At 33.9% G+C, this 22,346-nt stretch overlaps 1 long non-coding RNA gene across 1 annotated transcript; it reads left to right on the forward strand.

Moving 5' to 3' along the window:
* Positions 1–16,376: 16,376 nt before the first annotated feature.
* Positions 16,377–20,763, forward strand: LOC123667955. The gene is made up of 2 exons (XR_006745496.1): positions 16,377–16,497; positions 20,562–20,763. It is a non-coding gene; the product is annotated as an uncharacterized LOC123667955 (long non-coding RNA).
* Positions 20,764–22,346: the final 1,583 nt, after the last annotated feature.

Raw genomic sequence — 22,346 nt, forward strand, 5'->3', positions numbered from 1 at the left:
GATTTCACATCAAAACTATATACAACCCTGATTGTGACATTCCAAATCCAATCAAAATCAAAAATTATTTATTCAAATAGGCTTCAATGCACATTTGAATCGCTATTTTACAAATCAAAATTATATTTGTTTTTAAATAATGAATTATAGTTAAAGTAGAAGTTACCCGATGTCTTATCCTAAAATTTAAAGCTATAGTTTATAGAGAGTGTGTTAGGTAAGTCAATTGGAATAGACTCATTGAGGAGTATTCGTTAAAGTCCGATCCGCTTCTTGACATATTTTATTTAGTCAAAAACTTGCCATAATAAATAGGCTTTCCTACCCAAAAGAATATTTATTTATCCATTTATAGTTGGTACATAAAATTCAGCTATAAACACGTCAAAGTAATATGTTTTTTTTTTTTTTTATTATTAATCGATAATCAAAGGGTACTATTTCGTAATCGCACTTTGAGTGCCAAAACCCGAGCAGTGACATTCTTTAACTGGTATCACAAGTTCAGTACGCTTATTTTTAAATCACAAATGTAAATTGTATTCTACTAAAATCTGTATTATTGCGTCAAATCGAAAAAATCAGACTTTACTATACAACTCGTTAACTTTATTACATTCAACGTGACATTGGCGAAATCATCTGTGCTCATTTGGCACTATTGACAGCCATTTTAATCAGAATAAGAAGAAAAACCTTATTACACATATATTTTTATAGAGACTGAAGATATAAGACAATTTTAATACCAGTAATAAATGCTAATTACTTTCCTCATAAAAATAAATTATTTACACGTAGGTAGATATATAATTTTATATAATCAACACATGCGATCCCTAAACCGTTCAGCACCAATGGTGTCTTACTATAACATCATTAATCCAAATTCTTTAATAAATCAAAAATTACTTTATTCTAGGAGCTTTTTAAGTCATCATTTTACGAATTAAAAATATATGTTTTAATCAATAATAGTAAAGTATAAAAGTGAAGCTACGACCATTTCGGAAAATATGAGATTATGCATAGAAGAATCGGCAAGAAACTCCGTAGTTACTCATTGTAACAAATAACAATGCGTGTTTTACAATTAATAATGTAATTAGCTATTTACTGACAGAGAGACTCTTAGCGAAAATAAATTATAGGGTTTTTTCTGAGAGCATATAAACAAAACCATTTTAAATCCTACTATATTTCTTCTGGTACTGTCCAAAATATTTTATACGAAATTGGAATCAGTTTTCACAGTTGAGATCCTAAAGGTAAACTTAAAATCAAATATTTACACAAATAATGAGCAAAAACGAAGACGCTTTTGCTAACTAGTAATAAATAAATAGACTTGAAATAAAGGTAAACAGTGGTAACAGGATTCAAATTGTTACACGTCGCTCATTTGATTGCAAAACTAACATTTAACAATGGTTCAAACGTTCTGCTTCTTGGTTTATAATAAGTTCATTAGTAAGTAATACAGTGTTTTGAGAGTAAGTGGTCTAGTCTATTGCTAAAGGAATTTTATTTATGTAAGACCTGCACTCCTATGTATATATATTATTAGAGAGATTTCATTAAGAAAACTATAGAACCACAATACAGAAATATTTTGGGATTTTATCTATTCTGAACTGTAATCTTATAAAAATAACTTTTAAATTACAAACTATGTGAAAATTTTATCCACGTTTTATGAAACGATTCAAAAGTACTTCTAATAAGTAAAGAAAACAAGTTGTATTTTTTTTTACAGAGTATCAAAATTAAAATGCCTTGTTGAATGATATTGTTTCAACAAACGTTTGAATTTGTTATTGACAAAATAAATCTTTAATATCATAAAAACGTTCTTAAAAAATATTTTTGTTAATAATGTGACATGAAATTGACATCTTGGCTAAGGTACCAAAAATTAAAAAAAAATGTATTCTTGAATACATAAAAATAAATTACGAACTCGTGTCTGTACGAAACAGACAAAAATATATCAAAATATGGGTTTGAATTATCAAAGTCCCATAGTAGGCTATGTTTAATAACATTGTAACAAAATAAAGTCACTTTTGTCGGCCTTATAACGTGCCGATGTATACATAGATTTTAATAAAAGAAATATATACAATAAACAGTATAATCATGAGATTGTACTGATTTAACGAAAATATTTTAAACAATTATGACGACTGAACCTAATATGTAAGGTTATTTTAAGTTTGTTTTATTTATATTAGATTTAACACTTGACCAGGGCCGATAATATTTAAAATTAGAACAAGATTAAACCCATTAAAAAGTAAGAAGTAAAAGGAGGAAGGGAAGATTTTAAGGTTGGTGGTAAATGGTTTCATCGCATCCCGACATCAAATCGCCCGTAAATGATTTTCTTTTTATTTTTGTTATATTTTCTGACTTTTCTAAAGGGTTTTCATCCTGTTCTAAGTTTTTTTTTAAACTTTTTTTATCATTTTCAAAGGCTAAGGCGCTGGTCTATTACGGGTTAGGCATTATATACTATTTTTGTTTTTCTTAAAAAAAAGTAAACCATGTCAAAGGCCCTACATTTAAAAAGTATACCATATAAATATAATTAATTAGTGTAAATAAAAAATTAAATTGAACTAGTAAAATATTAAAATTAGATAATTATTAACTTTCTAATTGTCATATCATTAATTAAAAAGAGCCTTTCGTTGAAACTTATAAATTAATACCGTTGTCTTTTCGGTAAGAAAAAAGTAAAAAAGTTTTGCTGTTTTATTTTTGATTCTTAAGTAAATTGAAGAAAAATTACTTGCATAACTTAAGGAAACGATTTAATCCAGCTGTTTTCAGTAAGTAATAAACAAACATACGTTATTAGTTTAATGAATGCATCGCTTTGTTAAAGTTAATATTCAGAAAACATTACTCAGATTGCTCCAGAGGCTTATTGCGTCATATTACTAAAAATAATAATACATTTTTGTTATCTTTGAATTATGTTGTAGGTATACGGACAAATAAATTAAGAAATAATCGTATATTAAATAATTTATAAGTATTTTTATGTGTAATCTTTTTTTTAAAGTTATGTCAAAATCTAAGTAAAAGTACCAAGAAACCTTCTAAAAATAGAAAAATAGATTTATATTTCGAAACTAGTGTTGTGACATATTGTGTTACGACCTCAACTTAAGATAAATAGTGATGTCACCAGTTGTTAGCATAATGCATAAAATATGACGTAGTTTCTTTAAGGGAGATACGATGAGTTTAACTCATTGTTAATTCACAACGTAAAAACTCTTTATCGAAAACTTTTTTATAATTTCGATAAATTTTACAGTATCAATATTTTTACATTTTCTATGAAATACATAGATAATTTATCTTATTTTTTTTTATATATCATGCATACGTTCTCTTTGCAGTCGAACCTTTTTTGTCAAACTTATCAACATTTTGTATCTGATGCTGCTGATATAGTATATGCATCTTCGATAAGTAAATTACGTAATTTATAACTACAGTTCGATTACGAAATGTTAAATATAATTTTTTTTTAACGATTGCTATGCCTGACCCGTTTTATTTTAAAATATTTGAATGGAGTGGGTTTATATTTATTTATTATTATCTATACTAGTCAATAAAAACATTATAATTTTGTTATGAATTATATATAATTGTGGTGCAATTTTTAATTCAGTTTGTCACAAAAATTTTTATTTAATTTAAAAGTAACAAAATAATCTCAGTCTAAAAATGTTATTCGTAAATGTGTAAAAATGTACTTTTTGTAAGTAACTTTTATTGATGTGTGTACGAGACGCATTAAAAAATTGTGTTGTCTGAAGCAGATTGAGCCTTTGTCAATGTTCTTTTTAGATAAGTATTTTTTTTTTCTCACAATGGTCGACTTTATGCCTCTTGACAAATCGCATGCAGTTTAAAAGTTAAGCTTACAATGGCTAATTATTATAATTTGTACCTTTTTTTTCGACATCTAAAAAGGAGGTTTTCAATTCGACTACATTTTTTTTAAATGCAGTTCTACTCACCCCATTGCAGTCCACTGCTAGACATAGGCAATAACTTTTTACTGGGTATATCGATTTGGTTTTTTAATCGAAGGTAATCTAAAAAATACTTTTTGAGTTAATAATAATAATGCGTATTTAATTTCCCTACCCGTAGGAAGTCACAGACAACGTTCTATTACTCGTCGGTGTAAATTGATGTCGGAATATTTTTAGTTTGTGACAATGTAAAAAGAAAGTTGTGTATTTGTCAAGTGTAATAAATTCAACATATGCGATGCACTAATGTTTCGTAACGATTTGCCCTTTGCTCGTAAACTGTATCATTTTAACTATTGGGATATACGACCATGAGTACTTAATTATAATTAATTTATAAGATTAGCGTCTTGTTTTATTACGAAATGTGAATACCTTAAGGTTTTATTATTATGTCGAAGGTGTAATTCTTAAATCAGTTTTTTTTTCAGATTAATAGTATGATAAAAATATTATTTGACAGTTTCTTAAAATAAATTTTTGATATTTTGTTTTTAATAACTTTTATGTTATTTAAAAAGTTATGGTAATTTTTTTCCCAGTGTTGTAGTACGTTTTTACACTTTCGGTATTTTGTTAAAAAAATGTTTTAAAAGCTAGGAATGTTTATATGAGTTGTATATAAGCTTTTAATGTCTGTCTTCCAAACGTATTTCTAGTGAATTTAATTTTTAGTTTTATTGAATTTCACGTAGACCTTAAATATGTAGATATAAAATTGAATGTTTGAAATAACAGTAAATAAATGTTTATTTTATAAAAAAAAACTGTTTTTTTTTCATCTCTCAGTGATAAAAGTAAAATATTATATTTAAGTTTCTTAACAAAATAGAACGTGTGTTGTTGTTAAAAAGCAAGCTTCTGTATTACATTAATTTAAAAATTGATATAAAAGACACTTGTGACAGTTTTATTAAAAAAAAAAAATTAAGTGTACGAAGAGCCAAAAATAAAGCTTCTATAGAAATAATGAAGTAACCAATAACTTTGTCTTATTTTATTTTCAAATATTTTTCAGTTTAGCAAATAGATCAAAAAAACATTTAAATATTTTTTACTCAAATCACAAACACCCTTCAACCTAATTACATCATCACTCTTAACCCCAAAACTTAAATATCATGAAATTCTGCAACGTAATTCTACAATTGTTACAATAATAATAAATTGGATCCTCATTATTACGAACGGGTGATATCCACCTAAACCAGACACTTCAGCCCGTCACAATCCGCTGCTGGATATAGACCTTCCCAAGTTCGCGCCAAAAATGGCGTGAACTCGTGTGTTTTGCCAGTAGACACCACGCAGGGCAGGCGAGTTGGTGACCGCAAGGCTGGCTTTGTCAAACCGAAGACGCTGCTGTCCGTCTTCGGCCTGTCTATTTCAAAGCCAGCAGTTGGATGATTATCCCGCCATCGGCTTTTTAAGTTCCAAGGTGGTAGTGGAACTGTGTTATCCCTAAGCCGCCTCTTACGACAGCCACGGGAAGAGAGGAAGTGTTATTCTTTACTGCCATAACCATACAGCTCCCATAAACACACAGCTCAAAAACCAGACCAGAAACAATTATTTTTATAAGCACAAACATTCGTTCCGCGCGGGAATCCATCCCGCAACTAACGGAATTACTAAAACGTACGCATCACTACAAAACATCGTCAATAAATACTGAACTTCATAGACCGTGAAAAAAGAAAGACGCCTATTTTTAACCGACTTCAAAAAAAGGAGGAGGTTACTCAATTCGACCGTATATATTTTTTTTTTTTTTTTTTTTTTTTATGTATGTTCGGAGATAACTTCTTCGTTTATGAACCGATTTTGATAATTCTTTTTTTGTTGGAAAGGAGATATTCATAGTTTGGTACCATGATAAGGAAACCAGGATCTGATGATGGGATCCCAGAGAAATCGAGGGAAACTTTCAAAAATCGTAAGGGTGACTAGTAAATTTAATCATGTTTTCATTAGGTACTATAAAGCACTACTATTTAATAAAGGTCTGGAGTCGATCTGATGATGGAGAAGAAAGATAGTCGAAGGAACTCTTCAACAATTTATAGCAATTACCTGCTTTTTGCACTTAATTCGTTTGTATTGATGAGAACTTTCCACCAGTATGAGTTATAAGTGCCATTATAGTCTGATGATGGAGACAAAAGATAGTCGAGGGAACTCTTTAACGATTTATATCAATTACCTGCTGTTTGAACTTAATTCGTTTCTATTGATGAGAACTTTGCATATATATGAGTTATAAGTACCATTTCAGTCTGATGATGGAGACGAAAGATAGTCGAGGGAACTCTTCAACGACTTATAGCAATTACCTGCTGTTTGAACTTAATTCGTTTCTATTGATGAGAACTTTGCATATATATGAGTTATAAGTACCATTTCAGTCTGATGATGGAGACGAAAGATAGTCGAGGGAACTCTTTAACAATTTATAGCAATTACCTGCTGTTGGAACTTAATTCGTTTCTATTGATGAGAACTTTGCATATATATGAGTTATAAGTACCATTTCAATCTGATGATGAAGACGAAAGATAGTCGAGGGAACTCTTCAACGACTTATAGCAATTACCTGCTGTTTGAACTTAATTCGTTTCTATTGATGAGAACTTTGCACCTATATGAGTTACAAGTGCCATTACAGTCTGTTGATGGAGACGAAAGATAGTCGAGGGAACTTTTCAACGATATATAGCAATTACCTGCTGTCTGGTCATCTGTGTCGCAGGACCAGGTTTGATGATGGAGCCTAACAACACTCGAGGGAATTTCTCAACAATTTACAGCAGTTACCTTTTGCTGTTTGACGACCGCTTTGATATAATGTTGCATGTGCCGTGTCGGCGGTGCCTAAACACCGACGGTCGCGGGTTCTATTCTAGCTCGGAGTGGATATTTATGTTTATATAAATATTTATTTTTGGTCTAGTTGTTAATCCTTGTGGTTCTCCCAACCTAGCCTCGGAGAACACGCTAGGCTGTCAGTCCCGGTTGTTATTACGTACACCTGATAGCGAACTTTACTCATAGTATGTCGACGCGTTAGCGCAGCGGTCACAGCACCGGCTGTTGCGCTGGCGTTAGTGGGTTCAATTCCCGCGCACGACAGACATTTGTATTGGCCATATAGATGTTTGTCATGATCGGGTGTTTGTGCTTGTGTATTGTGTATGTTTCCGAACCGCCCACATAAGAGAAAAAGCATCCTTGTTAGGTCTACCCATCACTAAAAATTGTAAAATAAAATAATTTTTAACAAAAAAAAACCGACTTCAAACAGGAAACTAAAAAGTGAAAAATAAATTTACTTAGTACAAAGTAATTCGTATTTTGATTTAGTTAATCAGAAATGATTAAATAAATATTTTATAATTTTGAAGTTGGTGCCAAGTAAATACTACAACAACCTGGCTACAATAACAAATACAAACAACACACACACACACAAGAAACAAGTAAAAAAATATTATTAGATATGTCAAAACAATAACAGAATAATAACAGTATTCAACCTAATAGTCAATGAAACAAATTATGAAAGAAAACTGAATACAACTTACGATTAGATACTATAGTAGTTATTGTTTTACTTGGCACCGACTTCAAAATTATAAAATATTTATTTAATCATTTCTGATTAACTAAATCAAAATACGAATTACTTTGTACTAAGTAAATTTATTTTTCACTTTTTAGTTTCCTGTTTGAAGTCGGTTTTTTTTTGTTAAAAATTATTTTATTGTTCTTAATTATAACCCTGTCATAACGCTCCTAACTATTTTATCTTAAGATTTTTTTTACTGCTTTATTAGAATATATGAGATCTCATAGAGCCTCATAACTTGGTATGAGAAGTTGGTCTTCATTTATCCATGCTATAAGAGATATTTTTCCATAGTGCAGGACTTTCTATTCGTAAACTACTATTCTAACTGCTTACCTGAGCTGCTAACATATTCTGAACATTTAAATCAAGTAGCTAATTTTATCGGTAAATCTTGAATCAATGAAATCGTTATTTAAACATTCAATTTCCAATTATTATATTATATATCACTAGTGTTAATTATATTGATTACTTAGAAAAAATAATCAGATCGGTACACCCGATAAAGTTATAGTACACATAAAAAAACATTAATTTTGAGAACCCCCTCATTTTTTGAATTCTGTTGAAAAATAAAACAAATCGATTTATTTATGACTAGGTATTTATCCTTAATACAAATAAATCTTTATAAATTTAGTAGTAATGTTACGGTGTAATCATAAATTACGCTAAAAGTACTTTTACTGCTCTCAGAGTTTAAATAACCATATACCTACTCCTAAGAATTCCTGCTTCCGATAATAATTAGTGACAACGTTATCTGAGTAAGCGGACAGCGTCATCGCCGAAAACTAAAATGTTTCTGCGTACGTGACGTACGTCACTGACGAGCTTGATCCTAATCCTTATACTTGGTCCACATTTCACCAATTTGGTCAGTATATAGTGAAAGTGACTAGTCCCACGCTTGACTTGGGGTGTAAGCTGGTGGTGGCGCTAAGAAAGTGTTACGTAATTCGAGTGGTCTAAAGCACACTGGTTTTTTTATAAAAATATATTATAACTAGTAAAAAAACGAGTGTGCTTTAGACCACACGACTGAAGTAAAACTTACGAAACGTAACTGTCTCTCTCTATCTTCACTAACTTATATCTCCCTCTATACTTCCGTTCGCCTCGCCCGATCACACTATTCGTAACGCTCTCGTCATGCATTCACCAGCTGACTCCCCAAATCAAGCGTGCGTAAAGAGGTTTTACTTTAAAAATATGATAGAAGTACCGTAGTTTTTTTTTTTTTTTTTTTTGACTGCACGTTAGTGCATTGCCAATGACGAGCAGGAATTAAGAAAAATGTTCAAAAATTGTGGATAACGGACAAGAGGAATTTATGAGAGGATTCAGAACAGGATAGGAAGAAACAAAATAATATATTTTATGATGAAAAGGAAAAAATAAAAATAAATAAAAAACATATACAGTATATTAAATGTCTATATTATTAAGAAATATATAATCCAATACGATTTTATATACACTCGCGTGCAACTGAATCGACTCAAGCCGTATATTGGTATATAATTTAGATTTTTCGGAAAATGGCTTATCCGATTTTTGTAAAAGTTTTTTTTATTGCAAAGACATATATTTTTTTTTCATAAATATAGCCACTTTCAAATAAACAATGAAAAAACTTTCTAAATAAATACCGTCAAACATGAGCGTTACAGAAATTACCCGTTGCGGTACCCATGAGTTGCGAGACTAAATCATGTATAAGAGCTCACGTGACCCATATTTCTTATCAATCACTCGTCAGACGTTGACAGGTACACATCTCCTTAAGCTCCCAGTATTTTAATCGCGATCCAATGGACACTACCTCAGAAGCAGCGGTCTAAGTTGTAGGTTTGTTGCACGCGGGCCATAATCAAAGGCAAGTCGCTCGTAAACTTAACATGAGCCAATCAGCTGTTTCATGAGTATACAGAAGGTTTCAAGAGACCGGTGGCTTTGTTCGGAGACCACAAACCAATAGACACCGGAGCACATCTGAGACGGACGACCGCTCCATTGTCTCAACTTCGTTGAGAAATCGTTATCTCACGGACGTTGATGTGCAACAGGAGCTCAGAAGGGTTCGAAGAGTGGCTGTCAGTCAGTGACCAATTAGAAGACGGCTGAAGAAATCCAATTTAACTCCTAAACGGCCAGCCAGAGGCCCGAAACTGACCGCAGGTCACCGTCAAGCCCGACTTTAATTTGCTCGTGAACACCTCAATTGGACTATTGAGCAATGGAGCTCCATCCTGTTCACTGATGAGAGCAGAATGTGTCTCAATGGCAATGACAGAAGAGACCGAGTATACAGGCGTCCAGGGGAACAGTTCTCGCAATGCTGTTTCGCTGAAACAGTATCATATGGCGTTGGTTCAGTCACGATGTGGGCTGGAATATCATATGAAGGGAAGACCGAGCTTGTTTTCGTGCTTGGTGGTGGTCGGAGTGGTGGTTTAACAGCTCAAAAGTACGTGGAAAACATTCCGCTCGATCATGTTGTACCTTATGCAGGGTACATAGCAGAAGATTTTCTATTGATGCATGATAATGCTCGGTGTCATACAGCAAGTGTTACTCGCCAGTTTCTTTAAGAGGTGCATATTGAGACGATGATGTGGCCAGCCCTCAGTCCTGATCTGAGTTGCATTGAGCATTTATGGGATGAGCTCAAACGGAGGGTGCGAGCTAGAGATACGGCTCCATCAAGCATCGTCGAGCTCAAAACTACGCTAGAGGAAGAATGGAATACGATACCTCAAGATTTTATCAAAAAAGTGATAAAATCAATGAAAAATCGCATGCAAGCCGTTATAAAAGCTAGGGGAGGCAATACAAAGTATTGAAAATTTTAATTTTCTTTACTTCTATCAAAAATATTTTTTTTATTCATTATGTTGTTGTTTTCATTTTTCTTCATTTTTTATGCATTTCTGTCAAATTAAATTTTATCAATAAATACTCAACCGATTTTTCTCATTAGGATAGCATTTTTTTAAGAGAAAAGATTAGGCTTTCAAACAAAAAAAAGAACAAGAAAATCGGATAAGCCATTATTCTAAAAATCGAACTTTTATACCAATATACGGCTTGAGTCGATTCAGTTGCACGCGAGTGTATATCATACTTTCTAGAAGACAATAAACAATTTATAGATGTAGGAAAAGGAATTTTATATTCAATCAGTGACTCTAGGAAACGGGAGCGGTTGAAAAGTGGACAAGAGAATAAAAGATGGTTAATATCCCCCGTTTCATAACCACAAAAACAGGATGGACTGGAAATAATTTTAAATCTAGCCAGATGGTGTGGAGAACAAGTGTGACCAAGCCTTAGTCTCGATATTATGCTACAGCCTTTTCTATTAAAATCCATATTATAAAACCATGGTTTTACCAAAATTTCAGATTGTAGACTATATTAATACGTTCCTTTTTGCCAACTACTATGATCATAGGACTCTTGCCACGACTTATCCATACAAAGTTTGGGCAAAGTTAATAAATCTGGGTAGGAAATTTTATATGGAAAAAGGTCGCCACTTATTGTAGCTTCTCTAGCCAGAGTATCTGCTCTAACATTTCCCTCTATTCCACAATGGCTAGGGATCCAAGCAAGCGTTATTAAAATACCTTTCTCAGTGCACTCAGTTAATAATTGTCTAATGCCAAATATATAAGGATGCTGTTGTTTAATTTTAAAAGGATTCTTGACAAGAGCTTGAATAGAACTTAATGAATCTGTGAAAACTATGGATTTTTTAAGTTTAGCTAACCTGATATATTCTAAAGCTTTAAAAATGCCTAAGCATTCCCCAGAGAATACTGTACATTCAGGAGGGAGTTTGATTTTTTGAACAATATTATATTGAAAGTGAAAAACTCCTACTCCGACATTACTATTGGCAAAATGTTTTGACGCATCTGTGAAAATATAATGATAATCGCTAAATCGTGTTTCAATTATTCTTTTAAATTTTTCATCAGCCCTACAAGAATTAGTTTTTTCTATGTCAAAGTTTACAACATTAGGAATAGAAATAAGGGGTGTAACGTTATACGTACATTATTTATGGTAGTAATTAAAATATGTTTAAATTTAATATTTAAATACGTTAAATGATTTTTTCTTTAAAAAAAAATATTAGTTTATTATAATTAAATGAAATGAAATGAAAATTTTATCATAAATTATTTTTTTTTCTACAAAAAAAATAATAAATTCATCATCCGGCATTTATATATTCGCGCGGGCAACATTTTATTTTTTTTTCAAAAATTCAAATGAATCTTTTGTCTCTGCTTATAAAAACGGCAGTACTGGTCGCCGCCGCGTCATTCATTTTTGGAAATTTGTCTCAAGAAATAGTTAACGCACATCACCTGTTTTATTACGGTCTCTTAATACGGTGGCTAATATATATTTAAGCATCGTAACCATACTTTATAAAATTGTGTGATCCTTGCTTAGCGTTGTCTCGATTCAACAAATATTATAGTGTCAGTGTTTATCGCCCCCAAACCGGGTAAGTGGTATTTTTATATCGCAGGCAATTTATGTAGTTAATGCAAGTAATCATGCCTATTGTAAAATATAATATTTGTATTCAGTAGCATAAATCTCATCTCAATTATGTTCTTAGATTTCATCTTTCAAGTCTACCCTCATTTTTAATATTTTTTATTATAATTGTATATTGAAATATAAGTCAACCTACTTTTAAAAAATAATTATCTCCGCTTCTGGCTTTATGATTCCATGACACTACTGCTACAAATTAGGTGCTTTCTTTTATAACGCAGTGCCGTGGATGTTTGCAAATAGTGCTGGAACGCTTATTTTTATATTTTGATGGCGCGTTCCAGGGTTCGACGTTTGGGTCACCGATTTCGACGTTTGGGTCACCGATTTCGACGATTGGGTCACCGATTTCGACGTTTGGGTCACCAAGTTCGACGATTGGGTCACCAATTTCGACGTTTCCACCTAACCCCAACGACGAGAGTGCACTCCGCCGGGTCTTGAACTACCCGTTCCTGCCGCCCCCGGTCGAAAGCGGAATCCTACCACGCGACTCCCGGGAATATCACCTGCACGGCGAACCAGGAGAGTACCTGAGCCGAACTGCATTTGGAGCTTGTGTGAATTGGGTGCTCGACCCCGCCCATATACGTACAATTTTTTATTTTCTACCTCACCGGGTTAATTAATTTAATAAATTTTTTTTAGTTCATGGTACCCTGGTTTTATTTACATCTCTAATAGACCAGGGGAACCCTGACAGGGGATTGTATGAACAAGAGAAAATTGGTAAATTACAAGAGCTTTGAATTGGAGCGGAAAGAGATTTCAATTTAAAATAACTTGTAACTAAACACGGGTTTGGTATATTTGTCCAATACGAACTATTAGAAACAAAGTAAGCAAGTTGTTGGAGCTTTGCAATAATTGGATGATCAGTGAGTTGAAGGCAGCGAAAAAGGTATTTGTCTGCCAAATATTGACGACGTAAATGCAAAGGAGGGTCACAGCATTCAGCCTGTAAAGCATTAATAGGGCTAGTTTTCATGGCCCCACAGATGATCCTAAGACATTTACTTTGAATTTTGTCCAATGCTTTAAATCCCGACATAGACCCAGGTTCTAGCAAGAAGGTGCCATATTCTAATATGCTACGTATTAATGCGTTATATATCAATTTTAAGTAAAAAGGATGGGCACCCCACCATACACCTGCAAGACATCTCATAATATTTAAATTTCTCTCACATCTATTTATAATAAAATTAAAGTGAGGAGTTCCTGAAAGCTTTTCGTCTAAAATAATACCTAAAAATTTATGATGGTTTTTTTGCGGTATAATACTATTGTCATAAGTCACGTGAAGTAATGGAGCTCTACGCATTCGATGAAAAAGAACGACTGAGCTTTTTGATGGTGATAAATCGAGACCATGATTATCTAACCACCGTTTAAGATAATACAGAGATTCCGTTAATTTCGCAGACGCATCATCAATATTATTTCCTTTTATGTATAAAAGTAAGTCATCCGCATATTGCAAAACATCAACATTCTTATCAATTGCTAAATCTAAATCATGGGTATACAAATTGAACAACAAGGGGCTTAAAACTGACCCTTGAGGTAAACCTTTGGTGAGGATTCTTAAATATTTTTGGTTATTATTGTAAAAAATAATTGATCTATCAGTAAGCATATTTATTATAAATGAAATAATTTTGCTGGGGATTTTAAGACTGAATAATTTTTGTCTTAGTATTGACACAATGACATTATCATAGGCATTCGACAGATCTAGGAAGGCTGAAAGCACAAATTTATTTACAGAAAAAGCTAATCTTATATCCGAAGTATATATACCTATATTGTCGTACGTGCTTTTATTTCGCCGAAAACCGAACTGGGACGAAGAAAGAAGAGAGTTACTTTCTACGAACCACTCAAGGCGATTTTTAACTAAATGTTCAATTATTTTTAAAAGGACTGATGAAAGAGCTATGGGGCGGTATGAGGATGGAAGGAGATGATCCTTGTTTGTTTTTAATATAGAGATAATAAGTTGACATTTCCATTCTAATGGAATATTGCCAGACTGAAAAATAATGTTTATTATTTTTAGGTATATTGTCAAACTATTGTCATTAAGATGGGAAATAAATGAGTAATATATACCATCAGTGCTGTGTGGCTACGGCACCAAAGAATTTAGCCACCCCCTCTCTTCTCGTGGGTGTCGTAAGAGGCGACTAAGGGATAACAAGGTTCCACAACCACCTTGGAACTTAAGAAGCCGACCGATGGCGGGATAAACATCCAACTGCTGGCTTTGAAATACACAGGCCGAAGACGGGCAGCAGCATCTTCGGTGCGACAAAGCCAGTACTGCGGTCACCAACCCGCCTGCCCAGCGTGGTGACTATGGGAAACACACACGAGTTTACGCCATTTTCGGCGCGAACTTGTGGAGGCCTATGTCCAGCAGTGGACTGCGATAAGCAAAACACATGATTTCACGTTATTTTGAACGGTTTTATTTAGTTTGGCGTCAACTTGTGGAGGCCTATGTCCAGCAGTGGACTGTATAGGCTGTAATGATGATATACCATCAGGTCCAGGGGCAGAGTCAGAGACATAAGATAATACATTTTTACCCGACTGCCAAGGAAGGGTTATGTTTTTCGCGCGTATCTTGTATGTATGTATGTATGTATGTATGTAATATTCTTTACTACCTCATATTTCCAGAACCACTGAACGGATTTACATAATTGAGGTATCGTTAGGTTCGTCTTAGCTGCCCAAGTGTTTTTAGATAAGTGACATTAAAAAAAATCAAACATGGCGGCTGCGCGAAGCCATTGTAGTTAATGAAAAAAAAAAATTTTCTCGAATACTACAATATGGGTATCAAATTAAAGGGCACAATACAAGGATTTTAAAAAGGTATATCATGATTATTATTACCGTAATACTAATAAAGAAATACAATATTGAAGTTTAAAAAATGTGGACTTTGCTCTTTCCCACGCCGATGCCATTCCAAACTCGCCTCCTAGGCGACGATCAACTTCGGGGTGTAGCCTTTCTAATAAAATACAATGGTTAAAAAAAACATACAGTTAAAATTACAAATAAAAATTAATAAATGTCACACCAATTTACAATTACAATAATAAAATCAATAACAAATACATAACACCAAATACAAACAAATAATTTTAATAATAATTTCATTATATTAAAACTAATAGTTGTTGACTTAAGCAGTCACCTATTTGCTAAAGGTCAGGCTTACGTTGCTTTGAGCAGAGTGAGATCTTTCTCCGGACTTGCTATCAGTTCTCTTGACCCTAAAAAAATACTTAATCAACCACATGATGTAAACTGTTTTAATGAATTGAACCGATTACGTAATTTGTCTGACTAAAAAGACATAAATAAAATAATAATTAAAAAAAAACAAAAAACCCGCCTGCGTGAAGAACAACTAATAGAAAATGAACTGAAAAAGCTGGAACAAGATAAAAATTCAATATGCACACAAAGTCAGCGAAATAAATAGAAACAATATCAAACATTTTGTGCTGTACATTTAAAATATATTAATACGGTAGTCCTTCGAAACTTTATGCAACGTCGTAGATAATATGCAGTCGGAGGCATGAAATTGAAGGATAAGTCAAATCATTTTGTCTTTGTGCATATTGAATTTTTATCTTGTTCCAGCTTTTTCAGTTCATTTTCTATTAGTTGTTCTTCACGCAGGCGGGTTTTTTGTTTTTTTTTTTTAATTATTATTTAATTCCGTTTTGCTAAACGAAGAATTTAATCCTGGAGATTCGTCATGTTCGTCTGCTATGCTATTTTTGTCTAATAGGTTAATATTTATGTTAACTGTTGGAGGAGCAAGTTTATCAAGAAAATCATTTGCTATACTACTGGGGAGTGATACAGAATGGGTTGTATTATATGCTGACTTGAATCTTCTTATCTTTTTCCATACATCTGATGGAGGAGTATGAGGAGATAAGGAGGAGCAGAAATTTCTCCAACCATCACATTTTTTTCTTTTGAAAAGTAATCTAGTACTGTTTATAATATTTTTTAATGACAGATAGTTTTCCAAACACATATTGTTATTATATTTTTTTTTCAGCCTGTTTTCTTTTTTTATAGCTTCCGTACAATCTTTATCCCACCAAGGTGGACTAGGAATATGAGAAGTTTCATTTTTCACTGGGAAGATTTCATTAGCACTTTCAATCAAGACATCCGTGAAAACAGGTGATGTGATCTCCTTGTTAAGCATGAAGGTTACATGTTATTTAATTACCTTCTTTATAATATTAGATAATACTATGACATTATCATTAGTATTATTCTGTCAAAATATCAATACCTAATTATTTACTATGTCTTATTTTATTGTTGAATAAAGCCAATATTCTATTTGGTTCTGTCTTTATCTGTATCAATTTATTCAACAATAATTTTGTGTTTTGCTGATATTGTGCTCGCTATGCCTGACGAAAAGGAAAAGTCTTCCTCAATATCGCGGTATCTACGTCCCGAACGTTTTGACGTGGAACCCGCAATGGCCGTGTCAGACCTGAAATGGATTCATTGGAAGTACTCATTTGAAAATTTTATCGCACAGGAAGCCGCTTCGGCTGACGATGCCCTTAAGTACAAACTCCTTGTAAACCATATTTCGCCATCAACATTTAATTTCATTCAAGCTTGCACCACGTACGTCGATGCCATGACCACTCTCAGTACCACCTACGAGAAACGAAAAAATATTACCTTGGCTCGGCATTGCCTTGCTACTAGAAAGCAACAGCCTGGCGAAACGTTAGCTGAATATTCGAGATCTCTTGCCATTCTTGCTCGTGAATGTCACTTCAAAGCTGTTACTGCTAATGAACATCAAAACGAAACCGTATGTGGTACGTTCATTGCCGGAATGTTGTCACAGAAAATAAGAGAAAGGCTGCTAGAAAAATCGACTATGTCTCTGGAAGAAACATTGAATCTGGCAATATCTTTAGAAACTGCTGAAAATACTTCACGATTACTTACAGTATCATCTCCATCAACGTCTGCTGTCCCTGTTAATGCAATCTCTGAAACTCAAGCACCGCAACCAAAGCTCAATTTAGCAGCAACAAGAACTCAAAATTTTCAATACAGTCGCCCTACGCAAAGTGACCGCCGATGCTTTTTCTGCGGTGGCAATGTTCATCAAAGGATCAAGTGCCCCGCTAATAATGCTCAATGTCAACTTTGCTCCAAAAAAGGACATTTTGCAACCGTTTGCCGTAGTTCAAGACCAGGTCAACGTACAGTAAATGTTATTACCACAGACAATGACGACGTTACTCAACCCCAACTTACCGATTCTCATTTGTCAATTATATCCGCTGCTGCTCCATCAAGCCTACGCAAAGCTACCATTCCTATTACCTTGAACAACTATCAAGCAGATGCGCTACTCGACACCGGAAGTTCAATCAGCTTTATCGATAAGAATACTGCTCTAACCATGAACCTTAAACGAAAGCCCTGTCGACAAGCGATAACTTTAGCATCTCTTAACAATATATCATATGTCGAGGGACTATGCTACGCTACAATTCAGATTGGTGAACATATATACCAGCATCAACCTCTGCTCATTGTTGGCGATCTGTGTGCTGACGTTATCATTGGGCATGATATATTAGGAAAACACTCATCATTTGAACTTCAATTCGGGGGAGACAAAAGGCCCTTGAAAGTTTGCAATGTAATGGAGGCATCTGTCCCACCAGCTTCAGTTTTTACCAATCTTTCACCAAATATAAAACCTATAGCTATTCGCTCCAGACGGCATTCGCAAGAAGACCAAGAATTTATATCTAACGAAATAAGCAACTTACTTAAAGACAAGGTTATCGAACCCAGTATCTCGCCTTGGAGGGCACAAGTACTCGTTACGAGTGATGGCTATCATCGGAAGCGTCTTGTCATAGACTATTCTCAAACTATAAATAGATTTACGGAACTAGATGCATATCCTTTACCTAACATCGATTCTATCATAACTCAAGTCGCTAAATACAATATTTTTAGCCAAATCGACCTCAAAAGTGCTTATCACCAAGTTCCAATTCTTCAAAAGGAGAAGGTATACACCGCCTTCGAAGCGTGCGGGAATCTCTACCAATTCACACGAATACCATTTGGAGTCACAAATGGTGTAGCGGCTTTCCAGCGAACCTTACAGTATATCATTGATTCGGAAAAACTGAAAGGTACATATGCTTACTTAGACGATGTAACTGTATGCGGAAAAGATAAGCAGGATCATGATGATAACCTTCGCAAATTCATGAAAGCTACTGAAAAATACAAACTCACTCTAAATATGAGTAAATGCACTTTTGAATCAGAATCCATAAATCTTCTCGGCTATACCATCCATCATAACGTTATCAAACCTGACAAATCTCGATTGGAACCACTGACGAATCTTCCTATCCCATCTGATACAACTACTTTGAAAAGAGCACTTGGACTATTCGCTCATTATTCAAAGTGGGTCAACAACTTTTCTGCCAAAATCAGACCTCTGATCGAAGCTACATTTCCTTTATCTGAAGAGGCTATTAACTCTTTTAACAATCTAAAGATTGACATTTCTAAATCAGCCTTGGCTGGAATAGACGACAAAGAGATATTTTCTGTTGAAACTGACGCCTCTGACTTCGCGATCGCAGCAACGCTGTCACAGAAAGGGCGTCCCGTAGCGTTCTTCTCACGATCGCTTAACGATTCTGAGAAAAGACAACCTTCTATTGAGAAAGAGGCTTGCGCTATAGTTGAAGCTTTACGCAAATGGAGACACTTCTTGATTGGAAGACACTTTCTACCCATAACTGATCAACAGTCTGTTGCATTTATGTTCAACCAAACACACTCTAATAAGATCAAGAACGAAAAGATCGAGAGATGGCGCCTAGAATTGTCTTGTTTTAAATACGACATTGTTTATCGACCCGGAAAACAGAACTTTGCTGCCGATGCGCTCTCTCGAGTCTGCATGCACATAAATACTTTGTCTAATAGCTCCAAACTTGTTGAACTACACCGATCTCTTTGCCATCCTGGAATTACACGTATGGTTCATTGGGTCAGATCGAAGAACTTACCATATTCCATCGAAGAAGTGAAAAGAATGACGGCAGCATGCCCTATCTGTGCTGAAATCAAACCTCGTTATATGAAACACCAAGGGCATCTGATAAAGGCAACTGCACCTTTCGAAAGACTGAACTTAGATTTTAAAGGGCCGATTCCATCTAATACTCAAAACCGATACATTTTAACAATAATCGATGAATATAGTCGTTTTCCGTTTGCGTATGCCTGTAAGGATATGACATCCGGAACGATCATAAATTGCCTTAAAGATTTATTTTCCACGTTTGGTACTCCGGCTTGTATCCATTCCGATAGAGGAAGTTCATTTATATCGGATGAAATAAGACATTTCTTAACCTCACTGGGAACATCTTGTAGTCGCACCACCCCTTACAATCCCCAAGGAAACGGTTTGGTTGAGAGACTAAATGGTACGCTGTGGCGAACAATTCAATTACATCTCAGATCGAATAACGAAGACGTTGCTAACTGGGAGAAAGCTTTGCTGCCAGCGCTACATTCCATAAGATCCCTCTTATGTACGGGAACGAATGCAACGCCACATGAGCGTATGTTCAACCATCCTCGTCGCTCGATAAACGGCCAATCTTTACCAACTTGGCTTCATTCACCCGGACCTGTTTATATGAAGAAGAACGTAAGGAGTTCCAAATATGATCCGGCTGTAGAAGAGGTACAGCTGTTACAAAGCAATCCTGAATATTCTTACGTTCGATTAGCGGATGGACGAGAGACGACAGTCTCTAATAGGTCCTTAGCGCCACTACCACAGGCCGTTGATGATGACTCGTCGGACGACGAAGAGCAATTAGAAATGGAGGAGGTCCCTTCTAACGAAGCTCCACCTGCTAGCCCAGAAGTGGAGAGTACACAAGTTCGTCGCTCTGTTCGAGAACGCAGACCTCCAGCCCACTTTCAAGATTACGTCTCTTCATAAAGGGGGGGTGAATGATGTGATCTCCTTGTTAAGCATGAAGGTTACATGTTATTTAATTACCTTCTTTATAATATTAGATAATACTATGACATTATCATTAGTATTATTCTGTCAAAATATCAATACCTAATTATTTACTATGTCTTATTTTATTGTTGAATAAAGCCAATATTCTATTTGGTTCTGTCTTTATCTGTATCAACAGGAGCATCAATAAGTGCATCATTAGACAATAATTGTAGCAATTTTGTATCTACTTTATTACTAAATTGCTCCCATGTTTCTGATGTAACATTATTAAGATTATATCTAGGGAGCAGTTTTATGTTCTGTTTTGGTATATTTACATTATTAAAAGCACAAGAAGTGATTACAGGAAAATGATCACTTCCATAGGTTGAACTTAATACAGAACATGTTAATTGTGGCACAAACTGCGGTGAACAAATAGTTAGGTCCACCACGCTTTTACCTTTAAAAGGAAGAGTCCGCCTTGTAGGCTCTCCAGAATTAATAAAACATAAATTATTTACATCAAGAATATCTAAAAGCTTTTTACCATAACTATTACTTACTGAACTACCCCAGGACTGATGCTGGCAGTTAAAATCCCCTGTTATTATTAACGGCTTTGGAAGTGATGCTAAAATATTATTTATTTCATTTAAAATATTATTAGAAATATGAGAAATATATACAGACACAAAAGATATGTTATGTACACTTATAGCTAAAATAGAAAGTTCAGAACTATGTACAGGAATATTAATTAAATTAAAAGGAACATTTTTCTCAATGAGAAAGGCTACTCCGCCAAAACCATCTAGTCTATCTTCTCTGATGGTATTATAATTACGAAACCTAAGATTATTACTTGGCCTAAGCCAAGTTTCTGAGATAGAAAATAAAAAAGGTTTATAATTATTTAATAAATAAATTATGTCGTTTTTTTTATTAATTACACTTCTGGCGTTCCACTGTATTATTATCTGGGAACTGTCTATTTTGAATTATATTTACGATACACTGTATTAAAGGGGCAACGATGGACGGTAAACTTTTGTTGTTTTGTAAATAACTCTGTAATAGTGAAAGAACATCTGAAATTTTGGCAAAATCATTTTTAGAGTTAATAATATCTATTGGAGTTGGATTTTTTTCAAATTCATTGAATGAAAATTCTTTTATTATATTTTTATGAGCAATTTTATCATAACCTATATTAGGCTTAATAGGATCCCGAGGTCCAGATATAAATGTTTTTTTGTATGATTTATTAGGATTTTGGCTAATATTTACTTCTTTACTAACTTCTGAATAAGATTTGTATGACGTTGGTATTTCTTTATTAGCCTCTGCATATGATACACACTTTTCAGCCATATGTAATTTAATAGATTTTTGCCTATTGAATTCATGGCACGCTTTACTATTTGCCATATGGTTGCCAGAACATAAACAGCAAAAATAATTATCATCATTGGCATTGCATGATTCTGATGTGTGCTCCTGACCACACTTTAAACACCTAGGCTTAGACCTGCACTGCAATTTTGTGTGTCCATAACGACAACATTTGTAGCATTGGATTGTGGGAAAGATGTAAAGCTCGACTGGAAGAGAATTGTAACATATAAAAAATCTTTTTGGGAGGACCCTGCCATCAAAATAAATTACTACTGATTGTGTGGGCTTCCACACAGTAGCGCATTCAACAACAGTTTTGTAATTTAAACGTCTAACCTTTACAACTTTACCACAACCAATAGGTGTAGAAATATTTTTTATAATTTCTTCTGGGGACCATTCTATTGGCACACCCCTAACGATACCGATTCTAATAATGTTAAAAGATGGTATAAAAGCGTGATAACTATTTTCAAGAAGCAGGCTATTATTTAAAAAAGAATTCGCATCTTTAAAATTATTAAATGCTACAGAAATTCTGTTTCGTCCTATCTTTTTCAAGCTGCCGTTAATAATATTATAT

This window comes from Melitaea cinxia, chromosome 29 (genome assembly GCF_905220565.1).
Source record: "Melitaea cinxia chromosome 29, ilMelCinx1.1, whole genome shotgun sequence".
Classification (NCBI taxonomy): Eukaryota; Metazoa; Arthropoda; class Insecta; order Lepidoptera; family Nymphalidae; genus Melitaea; species Melitaea cinxia.